Source organism: Lissotriton helveticus, chromosome 10, assembly GCF_964261635.1.
Source record: "Lissotriton helveticus chromosome 10, aLisHel1.1, whole genome shotgun sequence".
Lineage (NCBI taxonomy): Eukaryota > Metazoa > Chordata > Amphibia > Caudata > Salamandridae > Lissotriton > Lissotriton helveticus.
Window position 1 is genome coordinate 590,973,256 of NC_136071.1, and position 15,967 is coordinate 590,989,222.

The 15,967-nt window shown below is 47.2% G+C and overlaps 28 non-coding genes across 28 annotated transcripts; all 28 read left to right on the top strand.

Moving 5' to 3' along the window:
* The first annotated feature begins 151 nt into the window (after positions 1-151).
* Positions 152-223, top strand: TRNAP-AGG (transfer RNA proline (anticodon AGG)). Its single transcript has one exon. It is a non-coding gene; the product is annotated as a tRNA-Pro (tRNA).
* Positions 224-609: 386 nt separating this feature from the next.
* TRNAV-AAC (transfer RNA valine (anticodon AAC)) lies at positions 610-682 on the top strand. Its single transcript has one exon. It is a non-coding gene; the product is annotated as a tRNA-Val (tRNA).
* Positions 683-976: 294 nt separating this feature from the next.
* On the top strand, positions 977-1,088 carry TRNAL-CAA (transfer RNA leucine (anticodon CAA)). Its single transcript has 2 exons — positions 977-1,014; positions 1,043-1,088. It is a non-coding gene; the product is annotated as a tRNA-Leu (tRNA).
* A 940-nt stretch (positions 1,089-2,028) lies between these two features.
* TRNAP-CGG (transfer RNA proline (anticodon CGG)) lies at positions 2,029-2,100 on the top strand. The gene has a single exon. It is a non-coding gene; the product is annotated as a tRNA-Pro (tRNA).
* Positions 2,101-2,484: 384 nt separating this feature from the next.
* Positions 2,485-2,557, top strand: TRNAV-UAC (transfer RNA valine (anticodon UAC)). Its single transcript has one exon. It is a non-coding gene; the product is annotated as a tRNA-Val (tRNA).
* A 434-nt stretch (positions 2,558-2,991) lies between these two features.
* TRNAP-AGG (transfer RNA proline (anticodon AGG)) lies at positions 2,992-3,063 on the top strand. The gene has a single exon. It is a non-coding gene; the product is annotated as a tRNA-Pro (tRNA).
* Positions 3,064-3,449: 386 nt separating this feature from the next.
* TRNAV-AAC (transfer RNA valine (anticodon AAC)) lies at positions 3,450-3,522 on the top strand. Its single transcript has one exon. It is a non-coding gene; the product is annotated as a tRNA-Val (tRNA).
* Positions 3,523-3,817: 295 nt separating this feature from the next.
* TRNAL-CAA (transfer RNA leucine (anticodon CAA)) lies at positions 3,818-3,929 on the top strand. The gene is made up of 2 exons: positions 3,818-3,855; positions 3,884-3,929. It is a non-coding gene; the product is annotated as a tRNA-Leu (tRNA).
* A 940-nt stretch (positions 3,930-4,869) lies between these two features.
* On the top strand, positions 4,870-4,941 carry TRNAP-CGG (transfer RNA proline (anticodon CGG)). Its single transcript has one exon. It is a non-coding gene; the product is annotated as a tRNA-Pro (tRNA).
* Positions 4,942-5,325: 384 nt separating this feature from the next.
* Positions 5,326-5,398, top strand: TRNAV-UAC (transfer RNA valine (anticodon UAC)). Its single transcript has one exon. It is a non-coding gene; the product is annotated as a tRNA-Val (tRNA).
* A 434-nt stretch (positions 5,399-5,832) lies between these two features.
* On the top strand, positions 5,833-5,904 carry TRNAP-AGG (transfer RNA proline (anticodon AGG)). The gene has a single exon. It is a non-coding gene; the product is annotated as a tRNA-Pro (tRNA).
* Positions 5,905-6,290: 386 nt separating this feature from the next.
* On the top strand, positions 6,291-6,363 carry TRNAV-AAC (transfer RNA valine (anticodon AAC)). Its single transcript has one exon. It is a non-coding gene; the product is annotated as a tRNA-Val (tRNA).
* Positions 6,364-6,657: 294 nt separating this feature from the next.
* Positions 6,658-6,769, top strand: TRNAL-CAA (transfer RNA leucine (anticodon CAA)). Its single transcript has 2 exons — positions 6,658-6,695; positions 6,724-6,769. It is a non-coding gene; the product is annotated as a tRNA-Leu (tRNA).
* Positions 6,770-7,709: 940 nt separating this feature from the next.
* TRNAP-CGG (transfer RNA proline (anticodon CGG)) lies at positions 7,710-7,781 on the top strand. The gene has a single exon. It is a non-coding gene; the product is annotated as a tRNA-Pro (tRNA).
* A 384-nt stretch (positions 7,782-8,165) lies between these two features.
* Positions 8,166-8,238, top strand: TRNAV-UAC (transfer RNA valine (anticodon UAC)). Its single transcript has one exon. It is a non-coding gene; the product is annotated as a tRNA-Val (tRNA).
* A 434-nt stretch (positions 8,239-8,672) lies between these two features.
* On the top strand, positions 8,673-8,744 carry TRNAP-AGG (transfer RNA proline (anticodon AGG)). The gene has a single exon. It is a non-coding gene; the product is annotated as a tRNA-Pro (tRNA).
* Positions 8,745-9,130: 386 nt separating this feature from the next.
* TRNAV-AAC (transfer RNA valine (anticodon AAC)) lies at positions 9,131-9,203 on the top strand. Its single transcript has one exon. It is a non-coding gene; the product is annotated as a tRNA-Val (tRNA).
* A 294-nt stretch (positions 9,204-9,497) lies between these two features.
* TRNAL-CAA (transfer RNA leucine (anticodon CAA)) lies at positions 9,498-9,609 on the top strand. Its single transcript has 2 exons — positions 9,498-9,535; positions 9,564-9,609. It is a non-coding gene; the product is annotated as a tRNA-Leu (tRNA).
* Positions 9,610-10,549: 940 nt separating this feature from the next.
* On the top strand, positions 10,550-10,621 carry TRNAP-CGG (transfer RNA proline (anticodon CGG)). Its single transcript has one exon. It is a non-coding gene; the product is annotated as a tRNA-Pro (tRNA).
* Positions 10,622-11,005: 384 nt separating this feature from the next.
* TRNAV-UAC (transfer RNA valine (anticodon UAC)) lies at positions 11,006-11,078 on the top strand. Its single transcript has one exon. It is a non-coding gene; the product is annotated as a tRNA-Val (tRNA).
* A 434-nt stretch (positions 11,079-11,512) lies between these two features.
* On the top strand, positions 11,513-11,584 carry TRNAP-AGG (transfer RNA proline (anticodon AGG)). The gene has a single exon. It is a non-coding gene; the product is annotated as a tRNA-Pro (tRNA).
* Positions 11,585-11,970: 386 nt separating this feature from the next.
* On the top strand, positions 11,971-12,043 carry TRNAV-AAC (transfer RNA valine (anticodon AAC)). The gene has a single exon. It is a non-coding gene; the product is annotated as a tRNA-Val (tRNA).
* A 295-nt stretch (positions 12,044-12,338) lies between these two features.
* Positions 12,339-12,450, top strand: TRNAL-CAA (transfer RNA leucine (anticodon CAA)). Its single transcript has 2 exons — positions 12,339-12,376; positions 12,405-12,450. It is a non-coding gene; the product is annotated as a tRNA-Leu (tRNA).
* A 940-nt stretch (positions 12,451-13,390) lies between these two features.
* On the top strand, positions 13,391-13,462 carry TRNAP-CGG (transfer RNA proline (anticodon CGG)). The gene has a single exon. It is a non-coding gene; the product is annotated as a tRNA-Pro (tRNA).
* A 384-nt stretch (positions 13,463-13,846) lies between these two features.
* On the top strand, positions 13,847-13,919 carry TRNAV-UAC (transfer RNA valine (anticodon UAC)). Its single transcript has one exon. It is a non-coding gene; the product is annotated as a tRNA-Val (tRNA).
* A 434-nt stretch (positions 13,920-14,353) lies between these two features.
* Positions 14,354-14,425, top strand: TRNAP-AGG (transfer RNA proline (anticodon AGG)). The gene has a single exon. It is a non-coding gene; the product is annotated as a tRNA-Pro (tRNA).
* A 386-nt stretch (positions 14,426-14,811) lies between these two features.
* TRNAV-AAC (transfer RNA valine (anticodon AAC)) lies at positions 14,812-14,884 on the top strand. The gene has a single exon. It is a non-coding gene; the product is annotated as a tRNA-Val (tRNA).
* A 295-nt stretch (positions 14,885-15,179) lies between these two features.
* Positions 15,180-15,291, top strand: TRNAL-CAA (transfer RNA leucine (anticodon CAA)). Its single transcript has 2 exons — positions 15,180-15,217; positions 15,246-15,291. It is a non-coding gene; the product is annotated as a tRNA-Leu (tRNA).
* The last annotated feature ends 676 nt before the right edge of the window (positions 15,292-15,967 follow it).

Below are 15,967 nucleotides of genomic sequence, written 5' to 3' on the forward strand. Positions count from 1 at the left end.
GCTTTTTAATTTCTTGTTTGATGACGGCCATGGAAAAGACAGCAATCATATTGCAGAAGAGAGCAACATGTGCAGTTGCTTGCTTTGGGTGAAGCATTCACCGACTAGCTGCCACTAACCGCTGGAGCCATGTCAGAGGTGACTCTTGCGTGGCTCGTTGGTCTAGGGGTATGATTCTCGCTTAGGGTGCGAGAGGTCCCGGGTTCAAATCCCGGACGAGCCCTTTTTAGAGCTAAACATACAAATCGTACTAAAAATGCACTATGCCTGACTATTTCTAGTAATACTCGGTTGATTTTTTGCTTAACATATTCCTAACCTCAGTAGAAAAATGGATCACCGTGCTTTTTCTGCCTACCTGCTTAGTCTCAGTGTGTCCCAGGTGATGCTTTCCCAAGCTGTACTCGCAGACATTTAGGCATCAGATATTTGTCTGTCGATGCCTGCACAAGTAAATTTTGAATACGTCTAATTGCAAGCATGTTGGATGATATCTTTGAGGTTTTCACACTTGTTCTGCACATTCTGAGCCGCTGCTGATACAGCAGAATAGAAGTAGGGTGAAGCCTTGAGAGGAACTTTGCTTTAACAGTAGCAAGCAGCAAGGTCGTTTCTGTAGTGTAGTGGTCATCACGTTCGCCTAACACGCGAAAGGTCCCCGGTTCGAGACCGGGCAGAAACACTGAGCGTTGGCTGCTTTTATGTGCACACTCTAAAACCTTATTATCTGAATGCAAGTTTAAGAAGAGGTGGTCTTTGAACACAGTGAGCCGTGGGAAACTTTCTTTACCTTTGCAAGACGAAACAAAGTTATCTGCATCCATCATCTGGGGGTCGTTCTTGTGCCTATTTTTATTTTGTTTAGCTATGTTGTATTGTTGGGGCCTTTACACCTGTGACATTGCTGTGAAGGTTGTAAGTGGAAACATTGGCAGGTGCAGATAGAAGAGTTAGACCTAAGCCCCCTTCATGAGCCGTCAGGATGGCCGAGTGGTCTAAGGCGCCAGACTCAAGAGAGCTTGATCTTCAGTGTAGCTGAGCCTTCTGGTCTCCTCATGGAGGCGTGGGTTCAAATCCCACTTCTGACAGGTCCCTTTTACACCCGTAAATCTTCCTGTTTTTTGCAGTGCGTTCCCGGCAAACACCACAATCTTTGCAGGAACCTGTAGCATGTGAAGAGAAATCCACCAACAATCAGGCTGGGCCCTCAATCACAATTCCATGGATTTCTGGAAATGACACCTCAGGCACACCTTCCATTAAATTTGCACTCCATCACAGTAACTGCCATGCTGGGTTTCTAACTAAGCAGTTGATCCCATCATTTGTTGTGAGGCTCTCCTGCCACCTTTTGGGCAGAGAAGGCACTGTCCCTGCAAAAACACAGGCAGACATGTTCAACAGGGCTTCCTGGTTATGTGGGAGGAGCAGAATGCCATTGGTCCCCCCTTGCAAATTCTAATTTACATAAGGAAGACAGAGAGGTAGCTGGGAGTAGGCACTGCACACGGGCATTGCACTCTCTCCTATGATTTGCAGCCAATTCTAGATTGAGGCAGGAGGAAAGGAGGTGACTCGCCCAACAATGGCTATACTGAGAAGTCAGCCACTCTGGGTCTCCCAGGTGAGTGTTTCAGGCCTGTGAGCCACTCATATAAATCTCGCCTGATCGAGCCTGATCGAGCGCTGAGCGAGCGCGTTTGAATCCAAATATCAAACCCCTCTTTCTCAGGCGCAGGAAATGGTGGGCCCTTCATTGCTTCTGGTGTGGAAGTCTATGGGGCAAGGGTCCAGGACTTGCAGAGGAGAACAATTGCCAGAAAGTGCTTGCTGTTCTCATCTGTGCCTTTTTTCTGCTCACTGGCTGATAGGAGATTGGCTGCCCCCTTTCTTGCTAGAGTGAAAAAACAACAACTTGAGAGAAAACATGACGTTGTGAGGCTCACTTAGAGGGAGACTAGCCAAATAGCCCTGCTTTTTTTCTGAAAGACGCTTCAGAAATTGTTCAAAATGTCTCCTGGCCACTCAGGCTCGTTGGTCTAGGGGTATGATTCTCGCTTCGGGTGCGAGAGGTCCCGGGTTCAAATCCCGGACGAGCCCATGACGTGGACATTTTCAGGATGCTTGTAATATAGGAGCATTTCTTCTTTTCAATGCTATAAGACGCTGTGTATGTCGAGAAAGTTCCTTACCCTGCACGCTATTTTCCACTTGTGGCGGGATAAAGGAGTGCAGGACTTCTTTGCAACTGCTTTTCTGGGCCAGACCAGCATGGTAGGAACATTACATGCATAGTGTTTTTCTAGTGTAATTTCATAATATGGTTTCAAAATCGCCTCTGGGAATAAAAGTGGTCCTCATTCCTGTCTTCCAAAGAAATAGAGACCGGGTAAGGAGAGCCCAACTTTGAGCTTCAAGGACATTGGCCCTTAGTCTGTGCATTTCAGCCCAATACATGCCAACAAGATTCCTGAGTTAGTGTCTGTTTCTGTAGTGTAGTGGTTATCACGTTCGCCTTACACGCGAAAGGTCCCTGGTTCGAGACCGGGCAGAAACAGTGGTTTGCTGTTTTTAACAGTGTTTGCCTTTACTGGCTGACTTTATAGGAAAGCTGAGATAATAGAGGCTGTCTATCCCTCACCAACCTGACGTAGTGTGCTACAGGGATCTCAGTGACAGCTCGAAAAGAGAAGTGACGATAGCTTGCGCCATTCGCTTGCTCGCCCTTTGCTCTGAAGGGTGGGCCTACTTCATGAAAGCAAGGAATGAGAGCAGAAATGCTTTTCTTGTCCTCACCGCAAGCAGACACTTAGAGAAAACAAACTGTCTGAAGGACAGAGGCTTTTTAATTTCTTGTTTGATGACGGCCATGGAAAAGACAGCAATCATATTGCAGAAGAGAGCAACATGTGCAGTTGCTTGCTTTGGGTGAAGCATTCACCGACTAGCTGCCACTAACCGCTGGAGCCATGTCAGAGGTGACTCTTGCGTGGCTCGTTGGTCTAGGGGTATGATTCTCGCTTAGGGTGCGAGAGGTCCCGGGTTCAAATCCCGGACGAGCCCTTTTTAGAGCTAAACATACAAATCGTACTAAAAATGCACTATGCCTGACTATTTCTAGTAATACTCGGTTGATTTTTTGCTTAACATATTCCTAACCTCAGTAGAAAAATGGATCACCGTGCTTTTTCTGCCTACCTGCTTAGTCTCAGTGTGTCCCAGGTGATGCTTTCCCAAGCTGTACTCGCAGACATTTAGGCATCAGATATTTGTCTGTCGATGCCTGCACAAGTAAATTTTGAATACGTCTAATTGCAAGCATGTTGGATGATATCTTTGAGGTTTTCACACTTGTTCTGCACATTCTGAGCCGCTGCTGATACAGCAGAATAGAAGTAGGGTGAAGCCTTGAGAGGAACTTTGCTTTAACAGTAGCAAGCAGCAAGGTCGTTTCTGTAGTGTAGTGGTCATCACGTTCGCCTAACACGCGAAAGGTCCCCGGTTCGAGACCGGGCAGAAACACTGAGCGTTGGCTGCTTTTATGTGCACACTCTAAAACCTTATTATCTGAATGCAAGTTTAAGAAGAGGTGGTCTTTGAACACAGTGAGCCGTGGGAAACTTTCTTTACCTTTGCAAGACGAAACAAAGTTATCTGCATCCATCATCTGGGGGTCGTTCTTGTGCCTATTTTTATTTTGTTTAAGCTATGTTGTATTGTTGGGGCCTTTACACCTGTGACATTGCTGTGAAGGTTGTAAGTGGAAACATTGGCAGGTGCAGATAGAAGAGTTAGACCTAAGCCCCCCTCATGAGCCGTCAGGATGGCCGAGTGGTCTAAGGCGCCAGACTCAAGAGAGCTTGATCTTCAGTGTAGCTGAGCCTTCTGGTCTCCTCATGGAGGCGTGGGTTCAAATCCCACTTCTGACAGGTCCCTTTTACACCCGTAAATCTTCCTGTTTTTTGCAGTGCGTTCCCGGCAAACATCACAATCTTTGCAGGAACCTGTAGCATGTGAAGAGAAATCCACCAACAATCAGGCTGGGCCCTCAATCACAATTCCATGGATTTCTGGAAATGACACCTCAGGCACACCTTCCATTAAATTTGCACTCCATCACAGTAACTGCCATGCTGGGTTTCTAACTAAGCAGTTGATCCCATCATTTGTTGTGAGGCTCTCCTGCCACCTTTTGGGCAGAGAAGGCACTGTCCCTGCAAAAACACAGGCAGACATGTTCAACAGGGCTTCCTGGTTATGTGGGAGGAGCAGAATGCCATTGGTCCCCCCTTGCAAATTCTAATTTACATAAGGAAGACAGAGAGGTAGCTGGGAGTAGGCACTGCACACGGGCATTGCACTCTCTCCTATGATTTGCAGCCAATTCTAGATTGAGGCAGGAGGAAAGGAGGTGACTCGCCCAACAATGGCTATACTGAGAAGTCAGCCACTCTGGGTCTCCCAGGTGAGTGTTTCAGGCCTGTGAGCCACTCATATAAATCTCGCCTGATCGAGCCTGATCGAGCGCTGAGCGAGCGCGTTTGAATCCAAATATCAAACCCCTCTTTCTCAGGCGCAGGAAATGGTGGGCCCTTCATTGCTTCTGGTGTGGAAGTCTATGGGGCAAGGGTCCAGGACTTGCAGAGGAGAACAATTGCCAGAAAGTGCTTGCTGTTCTCATCTGTGCCTTTTTTCTGCTCACTGGCTGATAGGAGATTGGCTGCCCCCTTTCTTGCTAGAGTGAAAAAACAACAACTTGAGAGAAAACATGACGTTGTGAGGCTCACTTAGAGGGAGACTAGCCAAATAGCCCTGCTTTTTTTCTGAAAGACGCTTCAGAAATTGTTCAAAATGTCTCCTGGCCACTCAGGCTCGTTGGTCTAGGGGTATGATTCTCGCTTCGGGTGCGAGAGGTCCCGGGTTCAAATCCCGGACGAGCCCATGACGTGGACATTTTCAGGATGCTTGTAATATAGGAGCATTTCTTCTTTTCAATGCTATAAGACGCTGTGTATGTCGAGAAAGTTCCTTACCCTGCACGCTATTTTCCACTTGTGGCGGGATAAAGGAGTGCAGGACTTCTTTGCAACTGCTTTTCTGGGCCAGACCAGCATGGTAGGAACATTACATGCATAGTGTTTTTCTAGTGTAATTTCAGGATATGGTTTCAAAATCGCCTCTGGGAATAAAAGTGGTCCTCATTCCTGTCTTCCAAAGAAATAGAGACCGGGTAAGGAGAGCCCAACTTTGAGCTTCAAGGACATTGGCCCTTAGTCTGTGCATTCCAGCCCAATACATGCCAACAAGATTCCTGAGTTAGTGTCTGTTTCTGTAGTGTAGTGGTTATCACGTTCGCCTTACACGCGAAAGGTCCCTGGTTCGAGACCGGGCAGAAACAGCGGTTTGCTGTTTTTAACAGTGTTTGCCTTTACTGGCTGACTTTATAGGAAAGCTGAGATAATAGAGGCTGTCTATCCCTCACCAACCTGACGTAGTGTGCTCCAGGGATCTCAGTGACAGCTCGAAAAGAGAAGTGACGATAGCTTGCGCCATTCGCTTGCTCGCCCTTTGCTCTGAAGGGTGGGCCTACTTCATGAAAGCAAGGAATGAGAGCAGAAATGCTTTTCTTGTCCTCACCGCAAGCAGACACTTAGAGAAAACAAACTGTCTGAAGGACAGAGGCTTTTTAATTTCTTGTTTGATGACGGCCATGGAAAAGACAGCAATCATATTGCAGAAGAGAGCAACATGTGCAGTTGCTTGCTTTGGGTGAAGCATTCACCGACTAGCTGCCACTAACCGCTGGAGCCATGTCAGAGGTGACTCTTGCGTGGCTCGTTGGTCTAGGGGTATGATTCTCGCTTAGGGTGCGAGAGGTCCCGGGTTCAAATCCCGGACGAGCCCTTTTTAGAGCTAAACATACAAATCGTACTAAAAATGCACTATGCCTGACTATTTCTAGTAATACTCGGTTGATTTTTTGCTTAACATATTCCTAACCTCAGTAGAAAAATGGATCACCGTGCTTTTTCTGCCTACCTGCTTAGTCTCAGTGTGTCCCAGGTGATGCTTTCCCAAGCTGTACTCGCAGACATTTAGGCATCAGATATTTGTCTGTCGATGCCTGCACAAGTAAATTTTGAATACGTCTAATTGCAAGCATGTTGGATGATATCTTTGAGGTTTTCACACTTGTTCTGCACATTCTGAGCCGCTGCTGATACAGCAGAATAGAAGTAGGGTGAAGCCTTGAGAGGAACTTTGCTTTAACAGTAGCAAGCAGCAAGGTCGTTTCTGTAGTGTAGTGGTCATCACGTTCGCCTAACACGCGAAAGGTCCCCGGTTCGAGACCGGGCAGAAACACTGAGCGTTGGCTGCTTTTATGTGCACACTCTAAAACCTTATTATCTGAATGCAAGTTTAAGAAGAGGTGGTCTTTGAACACAGTGAGCCGTGGGAAACTTTCTTTACCTTTGCAAGACGAAACAAAGTTATCTGCATCCATCATCTGGGGGTCGTTCTTGTGCCTATTTTTATTTTGTTTAGCTATGTTGTATTGTTGGGGCCTTTACACCTGTGACATTGCTGTGAAGGTTGTAAGTGGAAACATTGGCAGGTGCAGATAGAAGAGTTAGACCTAAGCCCCCTTCATGAGCCGTCAGGATGGCCGAGTGGTCTAAGGCGCCAGACTCAAGAGAGCTTGATCTTCAGTGTAGCTGAGCCTTCTGGTCTCCTCATGGAGGCGTGGGTTCAAATCCCACTTCTGACAGGTCCCTTTTACACCCGTAAATCTTCCTGTTTTTTGCAGTGCGTTCCCGGCAAACACCACAATCTTTGCAGGAACCTGTAGCATGTGAAGAGAAATCCACCAACAATCAGGCTGGGCCCTCAATCACAATTCCATGGATTTCTGGAAATGACACCTCAGGCACACCTTCCATTAAATTTGCACTCCATCACAGTAACTGCCATGCTGGGTTTCTAACTAAGCAGTTGATCCCATCATTTGTTGTGAGGCTCTCCTGCCACCTTTTGGGCAGAGAAGGCACTGTCCCTGCAAAAACACAGGCAGACATGTTCAACAGGGCTTCCTGGTTATGTGGGAGGAGCAGAATGCCATTGGTCCCCCCTTGCAAATTCTAATTTACATAAGGAAGACAGAGAGGTAGCTGGGAGTAGGCACTGCACACGGGCATTGCACTCTCTCCTATGATTTGCAGCCAATTCTAGATTGAGGCAGGAGGAAAGGAGGTGACTCGCCCAACAATGGCTATACTGAGAAGTCAGCCACTCTGGGTCTCCCAGGTGAGTGTTTCAGGCCTGTGAGCCACTCATATAAATCTCGCCTGATCGAGCCTGATCGAGCGCTGAGCGAGCGCGTTTGAATCCAAATATCAAACCCCTCTTTCTCAGGCGCAGGAAATGGTGGGCCCTTCATTGCTTCTGGTGTGGAAGTCTATGGGGCAAGGGTCCAGGACTTGCAGAGGAGAACAATTGCCAGAAAGTGCTTGCTGTTCTCATCTGTGCCTTTTTTCTGCTCACTGGCTGATAGGAGATTGGCTGCCCCCTTTCTTGCTAGAGTGAAAAAACAACAACTTGAGAGAAAACATGACGTTGTGAGGCTCACTTAGAGGGAGACTAGCCAAATAGCCCTGCTTTTTTTCTGAAAGACGCTTCAGAAATTGTTCAAAATGTCTCCTGGCCACTCAGGCTCGTTGGTCTAGGGGTATGATTCTCGCTTCGGGTGCGAGAGGTCCCGGGTTCAAATCCCGGACGAGCCCATGACGTGGACATTTTCAGGATGCTTGTAATATAGGAGCATTTCTTCTTTTCAATGCTATAAGACGCTGTGTATGTCGAGAAAGTTCCTTACCCTGCACGCTATTTTCCACTTGTGGCGGGATAAAGGAGTGCAGGACTTCTTTGCAACTGCTTTTCTGGGCCAGACCAGCATGGTAGGAACATTACATGCATAGTGTTTTTCTAGTGTAATTTCATAATATGGTTTCAAAATCGCCTCTGGGAATAAAAGTGGTCCTCATTCCTGTCTTCCAAAGAAATAGAGACCGGGTAAGGAGAGCCCAACTTTGAGCTTCAAGGACATTGGCCCTTAGTCTGTGCATTTCAGCCCAATACATGCCAACAAGATTCCTGAGTTAGTGTCTGTTTCTGTAGTGTAGTGGTTATCACGTTCGCCTTACACGCGAAAGGTCCCTGGTTCGAGACCGGGCAGAAACAGCGGTTTGCTGTTTTTAACAGTGTTTGCCTTTACTGGCTGACTTTATAGGAAAGCTGAGATAATAGAGGCTGTCTATCCCTCACCAACCTGACGTAGTGTGCTACAGGGATCTCAGTGACAGCTCGAAAAGAGAAGTGACGATAGCTTGCGCCATTCGCTTGCTCGCCCTTTGCTCTGAAGGGTGGGTCTACTTCATGAAAGCAAGGAATGAGAGCAGAAATGCTTTTCTTGTCCTCACCGCAAGCAGACACTTAGAGAAAACAAACTGTCTGAAGGACAGAGGCTTTTTAATTTCTTGTTTGATGACGGCCATGGAAAAGACAGCAATCATATTGCAGAAGAGAGCAACATGTGCAGTTGCTTGCTTTGGGTGAAGCATTCACCGACTAGCTGCCACTAACCGCTGGAGCCATGTCAGAGGTGACTCTTGCGTGGCTCGTTGGTCTAGGGGTATGATTCTCGCTTAGGGTGCGAGAGGTCCCGGGTTCAAATCCCGGACGAGCCCTTTTTAGAGCTAAACATACAAATCGTACTAAAAATGCACTATGCCTGACTATTTCTAGTAATACTCGGTTGATTTTTTGCTTAACATATTCCTAACCTCAGTAGAAAAATGGATCACCGTGCTTTTTCTGCCTACCTGCTTAGTCTCAGTGTGTCCCAGGTGATGCTTTCCCAAGCTGTACTCGCAGACATTTAGGCATCAGATATTTGTCTGTCGATGCCTGCACAAGTAAATTTTGAATACGTCTAATTGCAAGCATGTTGGATGATATCTTTGAGGTTTTCACACTTGTTCTGCACATTCTGAGCCGCTGCTGATACAGCAGAATAGAAGTAGGGTGAAGCCTTGAGAGGAACTTTGCTTTAACAGTAGCAAGCAGCAAGGTCGTTTCTGTAGTGTAGTGGTCATCACGTTCGCCTAACACGCGAAAGGTCCCCGGTTCGAGACCGGGCAGAAACACTGAGCGTTGGCTGCTTTTATGTGCACACTCTAAAACCTTATTATCTGAATGCAAGTTTAAGAAGAGGTGGTCTTTGAACACAGTGAGCCGTGGGAAACTTTCTTTACCTTTGCAAGACGAAACAAAGTTATCTGCATCCATCATCTGGGGGTCGTTCTTGTGCCTATTTTTATTTTGTTTAGCTATGTTGTATTGTTGGGGCCTTTACACCTGTGACATTGCTGTGAAGGTTGTAAGTGGAAACATTGGCAGGTGCAGATAGAAGAGTTAGACCTAAGCCCCCTTCATGAGCCGTCAGGATGGCCGAGTGGTCTAAGGCGCCAGACTCAAGAGAGCTTGATCTTCAGTGTAGCTGAGCCTTCTGGTCTCCTCATGGAGGCGTGGGTTCAAATCCCACTTCTGACAGGTCCCTTTTACACCCATAAATCTTCCTGTTTTTTGCAGTGCGTTCCCGGCAAACACCACAATCTTTGCAGGAACCTGTAGCATGTGAAGAGAAATCCACCAACAATCAGGCTGGGCCCTCAATCACAATTCCATGGATTTCTGGAAATGACACCTCAGGCACACCTTCCATTAAATTTGCACTCCATCACAGTAACTGCCATGCTGGGTTTCTAACTAAGCAGTTGATCCCATCATTTGTTGTGAGGCTCTCCTGCCACCTTTTGGGCAGAGAAGGCACTGTCCCTGCAAAAACACAGGCAGACATGTTCAACAGGGCTTCCTGGTTATGTGGGAGGAGCAGAATGCCATTGGTCCCCCCTTGCAAATTCTAATTTACATAAGGAAGACAGAGAGGTAGCTGGGAGTAGGCACTGCACACGGGCATTGCACTCTCTCCTATGATTTGCAGCCAATTCTAGATTGAGGCAGGAGGAAAGGAGGTGACTCGCCCAACAATGGCTATACTGAGAAGTCAGCCACTCTGGGTCTCCCAGGTGAGTGTTTCAGGCCTGTGAGCCACTCATATAAATCTCGCCTGATCGAGCCTGATCGAGCGCTGAGCGAGCGCGTTTGAATCCAAATATCAAACCCCTCTTTCTCAGGCGCAGGAAATGGTGGGCCCTTCATTGCTTCTGGTGTGGAAGTCTATGGGGCAAGGGTCCAGGACTTGCAGAGGAGAACAATTGCCAGAAAGTGCTTGCTGTTCTCATCTGTGCCTTTTTTCTGCTCACTGGCTGATAGGAGATTGGCTGCCCCCTTTCTTGCTAGAGTGAAAAAACAACAACTTGAGAGAAAACATGACGTTGTGAGGCTCACTTAGAGGGAGACTAGCCAAATAGCCCTGCTTTTTTTCTGAAAGACGCTTCAGAAATTGTTCAAAATGTCTCCTGGCCACTCAGGCTCGTTGGTCTAGGGGTATGATTCTCGCTTCGGGTGCGAGAGGTCCCGGGTTCAAATCCCGGACGAGCCCATGACGTGGACATTTTCAGGATGCTTGTAATATAGGAGCATTTCTTCTTTTCAATGCTATAAGACGCTGTGTATGTCGAGAAAGTTCCTTACCCTGCACGCTATTTTCCACTTGTGGCGGGATAAACGAGTGCAGGACTTCTTTGCAACTGCTTTTCTGGGCCAGACCAGCATGGTAGGAACATTACATGCATAGTGTTTTTCTAGTGTAATTTCAGGATATGGTTTCAAAATCGCCTCTGGGAATAAAAGTGGTCCTCATTCCTGTCTTCCAAAGAAATAGAGACCGGGTAAGGAGAGCCCAACTTTGAGCTTCAAGGACATTGGCCCTTAGTCTGTGCATTCCAGCCCAATACATGCCAACAAGATTCCTGAGTTAGTGTCTGTTTCTGTAGTGTAGTGGTTATCACGTTCGCCTTACACGCGAAAGGTCCCTGGTTCGAGACCGGGCAGAAACAGCGGTTTGCTGTTTTTAACAGTGTTTGCCTTTACTGGCTGACTTTATAGGAAAGCTGAGATAATAGAGGCTGTCTATCCCTCACCAACCTGACGTAGTGTGCTACAGGGATCTCAGTGACAGCTCGAAAAGAGAAGTGACGATAGCTTGCGCCATTCGCTTGCTCGCCCTTTGCTCTGAAGGGTGGGCCTACTTCATGAAAGCAAGGAATGAGAGCAGAAATGCTTTTCTTGTCCTCACCGCAAGCAGACACTTAGAGAAAACAAACTGTCTGAAGGACAGAGGCTTTTTAATTTCTTGTTTGATGACGGCCATGGAAAAGACAGCAATCATATTGCAGAAGAGAGCAACATGTGCAGTTGCTTGCTTTGGGTGAAGCATTCACCGACTAGCTGCCACTAACCGCTGGAGCCATGTCAGAGGTGACTCTTGCGTGGCTCGTTGGTCTAGGGGTATGATTCTCGCTTAGGGTGCGAGAGGTCCCGGGTTCAAATCCCGGACGAGCCCTTTTTAGAGCTAAACATACAAATCGTACTAAAAATGCACTATGCCTGACTATTTCTAGTAATACTCGGTTGATTTTTTGCTTAACATATTCCTAACCTCAGTAGAAAAATGGATCACCGTGCTTTTTCTGCCTACCTGCTTAGTCTCAGTGTGTCCCAGGTGATGCTTTCCCAAGCTGTACTCGCAGACATTTAGGCATCAGATATTTGTCTGTCGATGCCTGCACAAGTAAATTTTGAATACGTCTAATTGCAAGCATGTTGGATGATATCTTTGAGGTTTTCACACTTGTTCTGCACATTCTGAGCCGCTGCTGATACAGCAGAATAGAAGTAGGGTGAAGCCTTGAGAGGAACTTTGCTTTAACAGTAGCGAGCAGCAAGGTCGTTTCTGTAGTGTAGTGGTCATCACGTTCGCCTAACACGCGAAAGGTCCCCGGTTCGAGACCGGGCAGAAACACTGAGCGTTGGCTGCTTTTATGTGCACACTCTAAAACCTTATTATCTGAATGCAAGTTTAAGAAGAGGTGGTCTTTGAACACAGTGAGCCGTGGGAAACTTTCTTTACCTTTGCAAGACGAAACAAAGTTATCTGCATCCATCATCTGGGGGTCGTTCTTGTGCCTATTTTTATTTTGTTTAAGCTATGTTGTATTGTTGGGGCCTTTACACCTGTGACATTGCTGTGAAGGTTGTAAGTGGAAACATTGGCAGGTGCAGATAGAAGAGTTAGACCTAAGCCCCCCTCATGAGCCGTCAGGATGGCCGAGTGGTCTAAGGCGCCAGACTCAAGAGAGCTTGATCTTCAGTGTAGCTGAGCCTTCTGGTCTCCTCATGGAGGTGTGGGTTCAAATCCCACTTCTGACAGGTCCCTTTTACACCCGTAAATCTTCCTGTTTTTTGCAGTGCGTTCCCGGCAAACACCACAATCTTTGCAGGAACCTGTAGCATGTGAAGAGAAATCCACCAACAATCAGGCTGGGCCCTCAATCACAATTCCATGGATTTCTGGAAATGACACCTCAGGCACACCTTCCATTAAATTTGCACTCCATCACAGTAACTGCCATGCTGGGTTTCTAACTAAGCAGTTGATCCCATCATTTGTTGTGAGGCTCTCCTGCCACCTTTTGGGCAGAGAAGGCACTGTCCCTGCAAAAACACAGGCAGACATGTTCAACAGGGCTTCCTGGTTATGTGGGAGGAGCAGAATGCCATTGGTCCCCCCTTGCAAATTCTAATTTACATAAGGAAGACAGAGAGGTAGCTGGGAGTAGGCACTGCACACGGGCATTGCACTCTCTCCTATGATTTGCAGCCAATTCTAGATTGAGGCAGGAGGAAAGGAGGTGACTCGCCCAACAATGGCTATACTGAGAAGTCAGCCACTCTGGGTCTCCCAGGTGAGTGTTTCAGGCCTGTGAGCCACTCATATAAATCTCGCCTGATCGAGCCTGATCGAGCGCTGAGCGAGCGCGTTTGAATCCAAATATCAAACCCCTCTTTCTCAGGCGCAGGAAATGGTGGGCCCTTCATTGCTTCTGGTGTGGAAGTCTATGGGGCAAGGGTCCAGGACTTGCAGAGGAGAACAATTGCCAGAAAGTGCTTGCTGTTCTCATCTGTGCCTTTTTTCTGCTCACTGGCTGATAGGAGATTGGCTGCCCCCTTTCTTGCTAGAGTGAAAAAACAACAACTTGAGAGAAAACATGACGTTGTGAGGCTCACTTAGAGGGAGACTAGCCAAATAGCCCTGCTTTTTTTCTGAAAGACGCTTCAGAAATTGTTCAAAATGTCTCCTGGCCACTCAGGCTCGTTGGTCTAGGGGTATGATTCTCGCTTCGGGTGCGAGAGGTCCCGGGTTCAAATCCCGGACGAGCCCATGACGTGGACATTTTCAGGATGCTTGTAATATAGGAGCATTTCTTCTTTTCAATGCTATAAGACGCTGTGTATGTCGAGAAAGTTCCTTACCCTGCACGCTATTTTCCACTTGTGGCGGGATAAAGGAGTGCAGGACTTCTTTGCAACTGCTTTTCTGGGCCAGACCAGCATGGTAGGAACATTACATGCATAGTGTTTTTCTAGTGTAATTTCAGGATATGGTTTCAAAATCGCCTCTGGGAATAAAAGTGGTCCTCATTCCTGTCTTCCAAAGAAATAGAGACCGGGTAAGGAGAGCCCAACTTTGAGCTTCAAGGACATTGGCCCTTAGTCTGTGCATTCCAGCCCAATACATGCCAACAAGATTCCTGAGTTAGTGTCTGTTTCTGTAGTGTAGTGGTTATCACGTTCGCCTTACACGCGAAAGGTCCCTGGTTCGAGACCGGGCAGAAACAGTGGTTTGCTGTTTTTAACAGTGTTTGCCTTTACTGGCTGACTTTATAGGAAAGCTGAGATAATAGAGGCTGTCTATCCCTCACCAACCTGACGTAGTGTGCTACAGGGATCTCAGTGACAGCTCGAAAAGAGAAGTGACGATAGCTTGCGCCATTCGCTTGCTCGCCCTTTGCTCTGAAGGGTGGGCCTACTTCATGAAAGCAAGGAATGAGAGCAGAAATGCTTTTCTTGTCCTCACCGCAAGCAGACACTTAGAGAAAACAAACTGTCTGAAGGACAGAGGCTTTTTAATTTCTTGTTTGATGACGGCCATGGAAAAGACAGCAATCATATTGCAGAAGAGAGCAACATGTGCAGTTGCTTGCTTTGGGTGAAGCATTCACCGACTAGCTGCCACTAACCGCTGGAGCCATGTCAGAGGTGACTCTTGCGTGGCTCGTTGGTCTAGGGGTATGATTCTCGCTTAGGGTGCAAGAGGTCCCGGGTTCAAATCCCGGACGAGCCCTTTTTAGAGCTAAACATACAAATCGTACTAAAAATGCACTATGCCTGACTATTTCTAGTAATACTCGGTTGATTTTTTGCTTAACATATTCCTAACCTCAGTAGAAAAATGGATCACCGTGCTTTTTCTGCCTACCTGCTTAGTCTCAGTGTGTCCCAGGTGATGCTTTCCCAAGCTGTACTCGCAGACATTTAGGCATCAGATATTTGTCTGTCGATGCCTGCACAAGTAAATTTTGAATACGTCTAATTGCAAGCATGTTGGATGATATCTTTGAGGTTTTCACACTTGTTCTGCACATTCTGAGCCGCTGCTGATACAGCAGAATAGAAGTAGGGTGAAGCCTTGAGAGGAACTTTGCTTTAACAGTAGCAAGCAGCAAGGTCGTTTCTGTAGTGTAGTGGTCATCACGTTCGCCTAACACGCGAAAGGTCCCCGGTTCGAGACCGGGCAGAAACACTGAGCGTTGGCTGCTTTTATGTGCACACTCTAAAACCTTATTATCTGAATGCAAGTTTAAGAAGAGGTGGTCTTTGAACACAGTGAGCCGTGGGAAACTTTCTTTACCTTTGCAAGACGAAACAAAGTTATCTGCATCCATCATCTGGGGGTCGTTCTTGTGCCTATTTTTATTTTGTTTAAGCTATGTTGTATTGTTGGGGCCTTTACACCTGTGACATTGCTGTGAAGGTTGTAAGTGGAAACATTGGCAGGTGCAGATAGAAGAGTTAGACCTAAGCCCCCCTCATGAGCCGTCAGGATGGCCGAGTGGTCTAAGGCGCCAGACTCAAGAGAGCTTGATCTTCAGTGTAGCTGAGCCTTCTGGTCTCCTCATGGAGGCGTGGGTTCAAATCCCACTTCTGACAGGTCCCTTTTACACCCGTAAATCTTCCTGTTTTTTGCAGTGCGTTCCCGGCAAACATCACAATCTTTGCAGGAACCTGTAGCATGTGAAGAGAAATCCACCAACAATCAGGCTGGGCCCTCAATCACAATTCCATGGATTTCTGGAAATGACACCTCAGGCACACCTTCCATTAAATTTGCACTCCATCACAGTAACTGCCATGCTGGGTTTCTAACTAAGCAGTTGATCCCATCATTTGTTGTGAGGCTCTCCTGCCACCTTTTGGGCAGAGAAGGCACTGTCCCTGCAAAAACACAGGCAGACATGTTCAACAGGGCTTCCTGGTTATGTGGGAGGAGCAGAATGCCATTGGTCCCCCCTTGCAAATTCTAATTTACATAAGGAAGACAGAGAGGTAGCTGGGAGTAGGCACTGCACACGGGCATTGCACTCTCTCCTATGATTTGCAGCCAATTCTAGATTGAGGCAGGAGGAAAGGAGGTGACTCGCCCAACAATGGCTATACTGAGAAGTCAGCCACTCTGGGTCTCCCAGGTGAGTGTTTCAGGCCTGTGAGCCACTCATATAAATCTCGCCTGATCGAGCCTGATCGAGCGCTGAGCGAGCGCGTTTGAATCCAAATATCAAACCCCTCTTTCTCAGGCGCAGGAAATGGTGGGCCCTTCATTGCTTCT